We start from the raw sequence: 11,337 nt of genomic DNA on the forward strand, positions 1-11,337 counted from the left end.
ATTGGCTAGATAAAAGGTTATATTTGCCACAATCATTTAGTTTTAAAGCCAATTGAGGCCATGCTTGCAAAAATGAATATCATGGTCGTGTTTTGAATTAACTACGTCCTAATTAGACCATGATTTATTTGCTACGATCAACAATTGGTTATTTTAAGTGTTTGCCTATTTTATTGAAGTGCCCACCTTGCCCCTACGTGCATGTATACACTTGATATATGCACATATACGTATACTATATACAAAATCCCCCCCCCCCCCCCCCCCCCCCTCTTTTTTATCTCTCATTTTAATTAAATGGCCGAGCCCAAGCCCAACGGCCTAGACCCGACCCAGAGCAACGTATAATGCTCCCCGCTTCAGTCAAAACGACCCCTATTGGGCTCATTATCTCTTTGTATGGCTAGGGTTCAAAACCCTAGCCGCCACCCTACCCCCTCCTCTATTGCGATGTCCCATCGCCATCTGAGCATGAACAAGGCTCGGCACGGCGGAAAGGACGGAGCATTTATTGTTTCCGTCCTTCTTCATGCTTTCTCTTCCGTCAAATTCGTCCAAACACGGCTTTAAAGGCACAATCCTCCCTCTCAAATCGTGCCGTTGACCGCAATGTTTCTTCATCCCATTCATTCATTCATTCATTTATCCAAGTGAGACTTGTGAGAACATCACAAGTTCCACATCAATGGGAAAGACTTTTAGAGTTTCTTTGGGGTTCTTTAAATAGAACCCCAACCCTCACCATAAAGGGAAGGTCCCGGCAACCAGATAGCTTGAATTTTGAGAAAATAACTGAAGTTTAAAGTTTTCAGTAAATTTTTTATTTAGGCTTGACTGTGAAGTCGAGTCCTTCTAGTTCAAAAATTTATTTACTTTGTTTTTCCTTGTGTGGTTGAGTTCGAGAATTGGAAGCACAAAGGCTCTGAGTCCTTTCTTGCTCACATCTGTGAGTAAAAGAGGTAAATTTTTTATCATTTTATTGCTTTACCTTTAATTTTATGCTTAGTCTAGGATTTAGTTAAAATGCTGAATCAGTTGCTGATTTAGTATTAGATATTATGAACCTATCAAATAGGTCCCTTTTGTTAAAATGTTAACATGATGTTTAGGCATATGGACTTGGTTGATCTTTAGATGGTGTTTTTGTTATTGTATGATCATATAGATGTTTGGTATGCCTGATACATGTTCCCTGAATCTTAACAATATTGGTAATGATAGACTAGCAATGAAGGATGCACAATCTCACCTTCAGAGGCCATCTTATATTTCCCTCTCTTTGTTTATGCTTGGTATGACTATTGATAAGGATTTGTTCAATCTGGACATCCTTAATATGAGTTATGTTTGGTCAAAGGCTCTTTTCTATGAATGCTAAGTTAGTTTAGGGTGTCTTTGATATGTATATGTTTATGATTGATTATCAATACATTTTGTGAGTTGATCCAGCTTTGTTTAACTTAAAGTCAACCCTTAGTGGTAGGCATAATTAATAGGTAATCATTCAAAATCACTGGACCTAATTATAACCCTTGATGTTTAGATTCAAATAAACCTTTTGACTCACTTAAATGTACCTTAGGGATTAGATGACTGAACTATGTGATACACATTAGCTTGAGGATTGTAGGAATTGATTAAAACTGGAAAGTGAGAAAGACTCCAAGTAGGTGTTTGATCACTGAATACTAAAAAAGATGAGTCAAATATTCTCTTTGGATAGTGTGTTAAGCTGTGAAGACCTTCTAATATCTGTCTAGACTTAATCCATGACTGAGACTCACACAGGGTGTGTGTATGCATTAATTTAATCTTTCTTATGCTTGAATTGATTTCCTAAAAAACTAGAATACTAAAGGAAGGGAAATAGGAGTAGCTTAAGTCTGTCTGGATCTTGTGTATGCACTGCTTATCATTATAAGGAGTTATATTTCAAGTAGGGTTCACTATATGATTTGTTTGTAAGAGCAAGTGTCTTTCTAATTGCTACACCTATACAAGACATTTAAGGAACCTGTTTCAATGTTGATTAAGTCCCTTGTCTTTGAGAACATGGCAACACTGAGAATTTTTTAAAGTCTGTTTGGATTAAAGATTTTAAAGATTAATATCAAAGCTAAAACTAGCCCATCCAAGTCTGTTTAAATCACTTGTGCCTATGAACTGCCTCTGCATCTTTCCTGGAGGACCTGATTTCAGTGAGTGAGAACTAGAACTGGAATTGTTAAGGTCTTTGGAATTCTGATGACTTCTCTGTGTGTTCAAATGCATTTGCCTGGCTATGTTGGCTTAGCTGCTCCTCTGTGATTTAGTTAGGAATGGTTTCCATCATGACACAATCTGTTCATATTTAGACCAGCTTATGTAAAACAAAAGGTGACTGTAGAAACCTTTTAATGACAGATTGACTCAGTCTATGACTCTATAGGAGCCTGACCAGGCCTTAGTAATAAAAAATGACTGAGGTCTCTATCTGTTTGAGCATGTGTGTACCTGAACCTATTTGAGTACCTAATTAAGAAATGGTCTCAATGGCAGGGTTTTGTATAGTCAACAGGATTTATGAATAGACTAAACCACATGGCATAGATGAGCCTTTTAAAGAGTGCCTTGGGGAGAGGATCAAGGGGGACCAGGCATAGCTTAGTCCATAAAACCTTTCCTCCACATAAAAGGCATCATGGCACTTCTATAAAGTCTATGGGGGCACATGTTTATTACATGGATGCCTTATGATATTACAAATTTTACCATTAGATCAAGATTCTACCATTAGACCAAGATGGGCACATGTTGAAACCAATTATTTTGCCACAATGACTTACTAAAACTGAGTGATAAATCTGTGTATACAATTGACTGTTTTAGACACAAAGGAGGATAGCTTAATTGAAATAAGTTCTAAACCATAAGCTGAATCACTAAAAGACCATTAGAACCATTTGAAGCTTCTCTTTAGACAACATAACTGGTCTTTGCCCCCTTCCTCATTGTCTGACTATAGTGTACACAAGCTTTATATGCCTGCCTGTGTATTTCCTCCTTCAGTGAGGTTTGACTAGGATTTAAAAGTTGCCTCTGTGCTGTCTTTGAACATTGAAGTTGTTGACATCATGTTCAGCTTGTGTTGTACTTGACTGTTTTAAACAATAGCTTCTGTATTCTACATTATTGCCTTTTGATTGATATGGACAACCCTTTCCCTATGGCCCTTCTTTGTTTGTGATTATGTCTTTGCTATCTGGCAGTGTCTAACATTGTGAGTAATGAGGTGTCTGAGTGAACTTTGTATCTGTTCTGTAAATTGCCAAAGGTTGGAGTTTCATACCAGACCTATGAGAATAATTCACCAAATGCTTAGCTGATTAGTTGGGACTGGAGTGTGCCTTAATTTAGGTTTGATATCCCTTGATTAGGAAACTTGAGGAGAGTTAGGAAGGTAATGCTAATGGCAGAGATGTACAAGGGGTATGCTATCTGATTTACTGTAGGCATACATGTATATATATGGGGGTTCAGGAGGGATGAAAAATGGAGGACCTTTAAACTTCAAACCCTTGAATGAAATACTGGTTTAATTTAGTGATTTATTGGGCATAGATTCTAGGGATAGGACTTAGAGGCTCGATACATAAAGGATGTACTTGTTAGTGAAAAGAGGGAGGGGTATACATATGATATACACTTGATATACACGTCATATGTGTATATTAGGGATGTATTATGTGTATATGAATAAACAAGTCAGTCGTATATAGAGCATACACAAATGGAGAAGGGAATAGAAGCCTCATCTAGGCCTCAACTTTTAATTCAATCTCCATCTAGCAGGCAGTTGGGCCTGGCCCAATTCAGACTCATCTAAAAATGGACTAGACTTCACCCAGTCCCAAGGGCAGGAGATAAAGAGGGTAATTCTGTTTTGGTTCATTTTGTGAATAGGTGTTTTTTTCTTTTTGGAGTTTTTGTTATCTTATATCATCATATTACAGTATCTGTTTTGGTCCCCCTACTATGACCTTGAGTTTATTTTTAGTGTTTTTTTGTAATTAAATTATTTATGGTGATACTTGTGCATGATTATGGGACTCTGATTTATTCTTTGGCAATACTGGTCTGGGGAGTTGAGGTGATTTGGGGATAGGCCTTAGCCATTTCCCGATGTCCAACCATGCCTGGGGTTCATGAAACCCCTTGGATCTTGTGCAGCGTCGGGAATACGGGTGGTGACGACTATTTTTCCTTTGTGTTGTGTAGGTCTCGACCAGTAAAGCCAATAGCATAATCAAATGCCATAATTATGTAACTTGTAAGAATTTGATATATATGTGCATAGTTATACATGTGATAAGTTCAGAAAATTATAAACTAACCGGGTTCTTTTTTCCTTTTTCCCCCTCACCACATGACCACTCGGGTCAATATCAGCCTGCCTATTGGGCCTGAGGCCCAATAAGAAAATTCTTTCTCCAAAGATATCGATTCCGCAAAGATAGAATTGAGTAGCTTGACGCGCAGAAGGTCCAGCCATGGATGAAAATGGCCAAACTAGGGGCTTGGTACTCCCCTAGTCTCTCTCCATCCTTTATTTTGTTTCCATTTCCTTCATTTGAGCTCTGTGTGTATTTGTACAAAACTTGTGAAAAACTCATATCACATAGTGGAATTCTTAATGTATGAACTAGTCGTCTTAGGATGACAGTACCTAGGCCGTTTAGATTGTCTTTAAGTCCCCAAAATAATTTTTCAAAACCCGGATTTAGCATAACTATTTTGTCAAAATCAAATGGATAATCAGCCGAACTACTTTAACACGAGTCAACAAGAATAAGAGGAATTCTCAAAGTCACAGAAGGTTGCACATATCATTTTGAGCAAAACGGACTGGTTCTTGAAACAAAGCACACACATTTTTACAAAATTAAACTAAGTTTTCAGATCCAAACCAAGACTAAGGACAAATTGTTTTGGACCGGATCCAAATAACAAATTTGGAAAAAGTTTTTGGGCTGAAAGTCCCCGCTGATCTTTTCTCTTTTCAGAAAATAATAAGGACCCAAAATGGGCAAAGGCTAACAAATGAATAATAAAAAGAAAGACTTTTTGGGCTGAAGCCCACTTAGAAATAAAAGAGTTTGTGATATTAGGCTTTTAAAATAAGTTTCATGCATGAGTTTATTTGGGCCAAGCCCAGAAAATGGACGGACCCTTTAATTGAGAATTATAATTTTTTTGGCCATAAGCCAAAATCCGAGACCAATTTTATAGACTTTTAAAGGATGTACTTTCTTTAAATATAAATATGCTTCAAACAAAACATTCGTATATACAAGTTCTTAGATAAGGCGCTCCAAACGTATTAAATGGATCGATCCAAATAAAGTATGAGTTAAGCATGAACAAAATTATGTACTTAAACATGACAATTTTGTATTCTTTAATAAATGACATATAGAAAAGGATGATAACTTTTATATACTCTCTTTACAAATAAAATATACCACCCTTATATACAAAAGTAGATTATTTTACCCGGATATTGTAAATCCAAATCTAAATACCCTATATACAAACTCTTTTTTTTCTTTCAAAAAATGATGTGCAAATGACAAGATTTTTGCGAGAATAAACACTAAATAAACAGTTCATGCAAATACTCATATATTGGAATTCGAAGGTCAACCGTATAGTACGGATCCTTAATACTAGGGTGTCTAACACCTTCCCTAGGGGATGACCAGAACCCTTACCTAGAACTTTGGATTACGAAGGATTTTTCAAGGTGAATGAATAAACCCTTCACCCTCGATTTTTCCTAATTTCCTAAAAATTAGGTGGCGACTCTTTTAAAATGAAGTCCGAAAGAGCACCAACAAGTTCTTAGTAGCTTTTCCGAGTGCTAATCCCGCCCGCAAAAATGCGAACCGTTACAGGCAACCCATGTAATCTGACAATCACCAATGAAGATCCTAGCGAACTTCTCCGAATTGTAAATAGTCTGAACCTGAATGAAGTGCGCGGACTTAGTCAACCTATCCATAATAACCCAAATGGCATCAAACTTGCCCATGGTCTTCATTAGACCTACCAGGAAGTCCGTAGCTATCCTCTCCCACTTCCACTTGGGAATGGGCATCCTCTGAGTTTTACCACCCGTCCTTTAATGCTCATTCTTAACCTGCTGGCAATTCAAACACTGAGAAACGAACTTTACAATATCCCTCTTCACCCTACCCCACCAATAATGCTATCTCAAGTCACGAAACATCTTAGTAGCACCGGGATGGCTGGAATATCTAGAACTGTGAGCCTCCTCTAAAATTAACTTAATCAACCCACCAACACGAGGAACGCAAATGCGCCCCATAATCCTCAAAACACCCTCATCATCAGGAATTGCTTCCTTGGCCTCTCCACTTAACACTTTGTCTCGAATCTTGAACAATTTTAAATCCTCAAACTGCTGAGCCTTAATCTGCTCCAAAAAAGACGACCTAACCTCAACACAAGCTAGAACCTTGCCAGGTTCTAAAATATCAAAACTCACAATAGTATTAGCCAAACACTGAACCTCCAAAGTTAAGGGACGCTCCTCAATAATCAAACGCGCTAAGCTACCCATACTTACTGCCTTTCGGCTCAACGCATCAGCTACCACATTAGCCTTTCCGCGATGATAAGGAATGGTAATGTCATAATCCTTGAGAAATTCCATCTACCTACGCTGCCTCGAATTTAGATCTCGCTGATTGAACACATGCTGAGGACTACGATGATCCATGAATTCCTCACACTGAACCCCATACAGGTAATGTCAAAATCGGGGCCGAAGTCAATAGAGTGTTGAGCTTTTGAAAGCTCTCCTCACAATCATCAGACCATTAAAAAGGTACATTCTTCTGAGTCAACCGAGTCAAATGAGAAGCGATAGATGAGAACCCCTTCACGAAGCGACGATGATAACTCGCTAAGCCTAAAAAACTCCAAATCTCAGTCATCGAAGTAGGCCTAGCGCTATCTCTAACTACCTCAATCTTCTTGGGTTCCACCATAATCCCCTCTTTAGACACAACATGCCCAGAAAATGCCACGGAACTGAGGCGGAATTGACACTTGAAAAATTTGGCATACAACTTCTTCTCCTTCAACAACCCAAGCACTATACTCAAGTGCTTCTCATGATCTTCCTTACTCCGAGAGTACACCAAAATGTCATTAATAAAGACAATCACAAGTGAATCTAAGTAAGGCTTTAAAATCCCATTCATCAAATCCATGAAAGCTGTGGGGGCATTGGTAATACCGAAAGACATCACCAAGAACTCTTAGTGAACATAGCTGGTCCTGAAAGCAGTCTTCAGAATATCCTCAGCTCCAATCTTCCACCGATGATGCCCTGACCTCAAGTAGATCTTAGAGAAGATCGACACACCTTGAAGCTGATCAAACAAGTCATCTATTTAATCTGATTTATCAAATCTTGTCCTGGGATAGTACCATCCTTTGATTTTTGGAGTAATTTTTTCCAGAACTTTGTATAAAAAATTCTGTTTAAACAAGGCATATTTTGCGGGGTATAACCCGCTTCAACTGACCATTTCATGATCCATGGAATGGAGAATTCAATGAAGAAATACATATTAGAAATTTCTTCAGAGAAAGTAATATTATTTTCCAAGTCTATTATTTTTGGAGAGACATCAACCCATTCAGTATATAAACTCTTGAAGGGTTCTGGTAAAATTTTTACGGTTGGACCATAATGGATCCACCATTGACAAAACCAATTTGGGATGCCCTGTTTATAAACATTGGCACAGATTTTTATAAACCAAGAATGTTTTTTATTATCATTCTCGTATAAAAAAGCTTTATTAAAGCTTTAAACATAATCCCAATAATTGAATTTAACTGGGACCTTTTGTTCTGGGTGGATATAATCCCTGTCCTTTAACGGACTTATTCCCCATTCATTTGGAGAAAATATCTTTTTTATAACAATTTTTGAAAAATTATAAACCTTTTTGGTATTAGCTGGATAAAAATGTTGGAATTCCGCTGATCCTGTATTTGAAAGGACCATTTCATAATGCATCCGATATTTATAAGTCGGAGTTGCGTATGATGCTTTATCAAAATACCTTTCCATTATTTTCCAAGGTTCATCTTTCCATTGAAGATCATCATTCTCAAGGAGAATTATTAACTCTCGTTGAGTATTTTCTTCATATGAATCAGTGTCCCCATTATCATCAATTATGAGAGCACTGGAATATGATGGAGGCATATTATCTCCTTTTTTCTGTGCTTCTATAAAAGCAAGATATTCAGCATAGGTAATTTGTTTCTGGGTATTACCAGAAGTTTCTGCAATATTGTCGGCTATTAGCCTTTTGTTACCCATTTGGGCGAGAACAGTACCTCTGCTTGTCCCCTTTTGTCCTCTTCCCCTTCCTCTATTAGAGGGAGGTGTCAATGTAGGTCTCATCCTGCAAATGAGAAGATGATAGTTATAAACTTAAATATTCTCTAGTGAGAAAATCAGGGAGACTATTATCTGATCCTTTTTTATAATGGATTTCAAAATCAAATGGTGCTAAAAGAGCTTGCCATCTGGCAAACATTTGTTTAGAAACATCATGTTTGCAATCTTTATTAAACATAAATTTTGCCGCTTGACAATCAGTTTTTATTAAAAACTTTTGATTATATAAATCACCTTGGAATTTAAGAACACATTTTACTATAACAAGAATTTCTTTTGCTACAGTAGCATAGTTCTTTTGGCTATTATTCCACTTGCCAGAATAAAACTGGACTAAATATTCTTGTTTATCATTCGGAGAAAGCTGTTTGAGAATTCCTCCATAGCCAATATCAGAAGCATCAGTTTCAATAATTTTTTGCCAGTTAGGATTGGCAAGAGTAAGACAAGGAAGATTATTAACTTTCCCCTTGATCTTTTGAACTGCTTGCGTATGAGCTCTTTTTCAATCTATCATATAAAATAGATGTATCTTGGGCCATATCTTTATAAAATGGAGAAATATCATTCAAACTCCCAAGAAATCTTTGGAGTTGGGTTTTATCAGTAATAATATCAGGGAATTTAGAAGCAAATTCTATACTTCTATTAATAGGAATATTTTTTCCTTTTTCTATCTTATGACCAAGAAATCTAACTTTTGTTTGAAAAAGTGACATTTTTGGTTTAGATATAACCAAACCATTTTGAATAATAATTTTCTTGAATATATCAAGATGTTTGAAATGCATTTCAATAGTATTTGAGAATACTAAAATATCATCGATATAAACAATGATAAAGTTGCTATAAGCCATAAAAATATCATTCATAATTTTTTGAAATTCTGAAGGGGCATTCTTCAGTCCAAAAGGCATAACATTCCATTCAAATTGCCCAATTGGGACATTAAAAGCAGTTTTATATTTATCTGCTTCAGCTATTTGAATTTGCCAATAACTTGATTTTAAATCAAATTTAGAAAATATAATCGCATTATGAAGGCGATCTAATAAATCCTTTTTATTAGGAATTGGATATCTAATCCATTTTAAAACTTTATTAAGAGGTTTATAGTTTATGACCAATCTTGGAACACCTCGTTCCTGTTCAGCATGTTTATTAACATAAAAAGCGGTACACGACCATGGAGATTTCGAAGATCTTATAAGACCTTTTTGTAAAAGAGAAGAAATCTCATTTTTACATAATTCCAAATATTCGGAATTCATTTGACATGGTCTTGCTTTAGTAGGAATATCATTTTCAGAAAAAGATTCTTCATATGGAAGAGTGACAATATGTCTTTTCCTGTCCCAAAAAGCATTAGGATGATCACTACAAATTTGTAGAGAAAATTGATTTTTTATAAACTCAATTTTATTCTGTAATTTAGGATTTTGTAAAATGTCCTCAATTTGAAGAGTGTAGATTTCTTGTTTGAGAAAATTGATTTGTTGATGTTTATTCATCAATCTATCTTTGATTTCATTTAAAACCCTTGAAAAAGGTTCAGTTATAAACTGGAATTTAATTGGTTTTTCATCATAGGTTCCTATAAAACCTTTGTCATCCATCCATTGAATTGGAAATAGTTTATGGATGAATGGAGTTCCTAGAATTACTTGATTAGAAATATCTTTTACCAAAACAAAGTTTTCAGGGATACAAACCTTATCTTGGAAAATATAAGCTTTGGGTAATTTATAAGTAATACCCATTTTTTTGCCACTAGCAGACCGTAAACTATGAGTAGTTTTTTGAAAATACTTTGAAGGGATTAATCCTTCTTGAATACAACTTAAATCTGCTCCGCTATCAACTAGGGCAGTAAATTCTTTTTTGAAATTATAATCTATTAAAAATGTAACTTTTATAAAAAATTTAAACGAAGTAATGATGTCTAGCTTAGTCAAAAAGTTGGTGCTAGGACCACTACTTTCTTCAGTCAAAAAGTTGGTGCTAGGACCACTACTTTCTCCTTTTTCTATTATTTCCCCTGAATTATTAATCGAAGAATCTCCTGGAGTACTATCCACCTGTCTATGTACTGGTGGTTCTATGATTACTCCTTTTCCTTTTCCTTCTAATTGTGAGACACGTTGATCTAATGTCAATTGTTGTCTCCTAAGGGTGGATATTTCCCGTTTAAGATTATAAACCTCTCTTTCTAAATCTTGAGTGGTTGCTGGTGTACTGATGATATTCCGGCGTTCTTGGAGGAGTTTTTTGACTCCAGCCATAGTGTAAGGTCCTGTAGGTTCTCTGATTTCTACAGCAGTTGGTTCTTCTTGGGGCTGCTGTTTTGAACCTATTTGGTCTATAATTTGGGACCTAAGATTGGGATCCTTAATATATTTAAGGAGATCGAAGAGGTTATTACCATCTAAAACACGAATACTATTTTCAGTAAATTGGGAAACAAGTTTATAAAACTCATCATCTTCCTTGGTTTTGACACACGGTTGCCCTAATTGGCATGGTTGACACTCATCATCCGAACTGGTCGAGATATAACTCTCATCACCTAATACCCTAATATCTTCATCTGAAGGAGAGTTGGAAGAATTATCACTTTCTTTGCCAGAATCATCCTCTGGTTCTGGGTCTGAATTTAATAAAATCTTATATAAAGATTCTCTAAGGTCATTATCTATGTTAAGGGCTTTAATCTTTTCCTTAACCTTGCAGTTTTTATAAAAATGACCTACTCTGCCACACTTATAACAGGCTTTGGGATTTTTGGATTTAATAAAATCCTTCTTCTCTTTAAAAGACTTTTTGCGCCTAGCTCTTTTTTGTAAGCGCTTTTC

At 36.1% G+C, this 11,337-nt stretch overlaps 1 long non-coding RNA gene across 1 annotated transcript; it reads left to right on the plus strand.

The window, feature by feature from the left end:
- The first annotated feature begins 352 nt into the window (after window positions 1-352).
- On the plus strand, window positions 353-4,717 carry LOC132621720 (uncharacterized). Its single transcript, XR_009575642.1, has 2 exons — window positions 353-959; window positions 4,429-4,717. It is a non-coding gene; the product is annotated as an uncharacterized LOC132621720 (long non-coding RNA).
- The last annotated feature ends 6,620 nt before the right edge of the window (window positions 4,718-11,337 follow it).

The sequence above is a fragment of the Lycium barbarum genome, chromosome 12 (genome assembly GCF_019175385.1).
Source record: "Lycium barbarum isolate Lr01 chromosome 12, ASM1917538v2, whole genome shotgun sequence".
NCBI classification, from domain to species: domain Eukaryota; kingdom Viridiplantae; phylum Streptophyta; class Magnoliopsida; order Solanales; family Solanaceae; genus Lycium; species Lycium barbarum.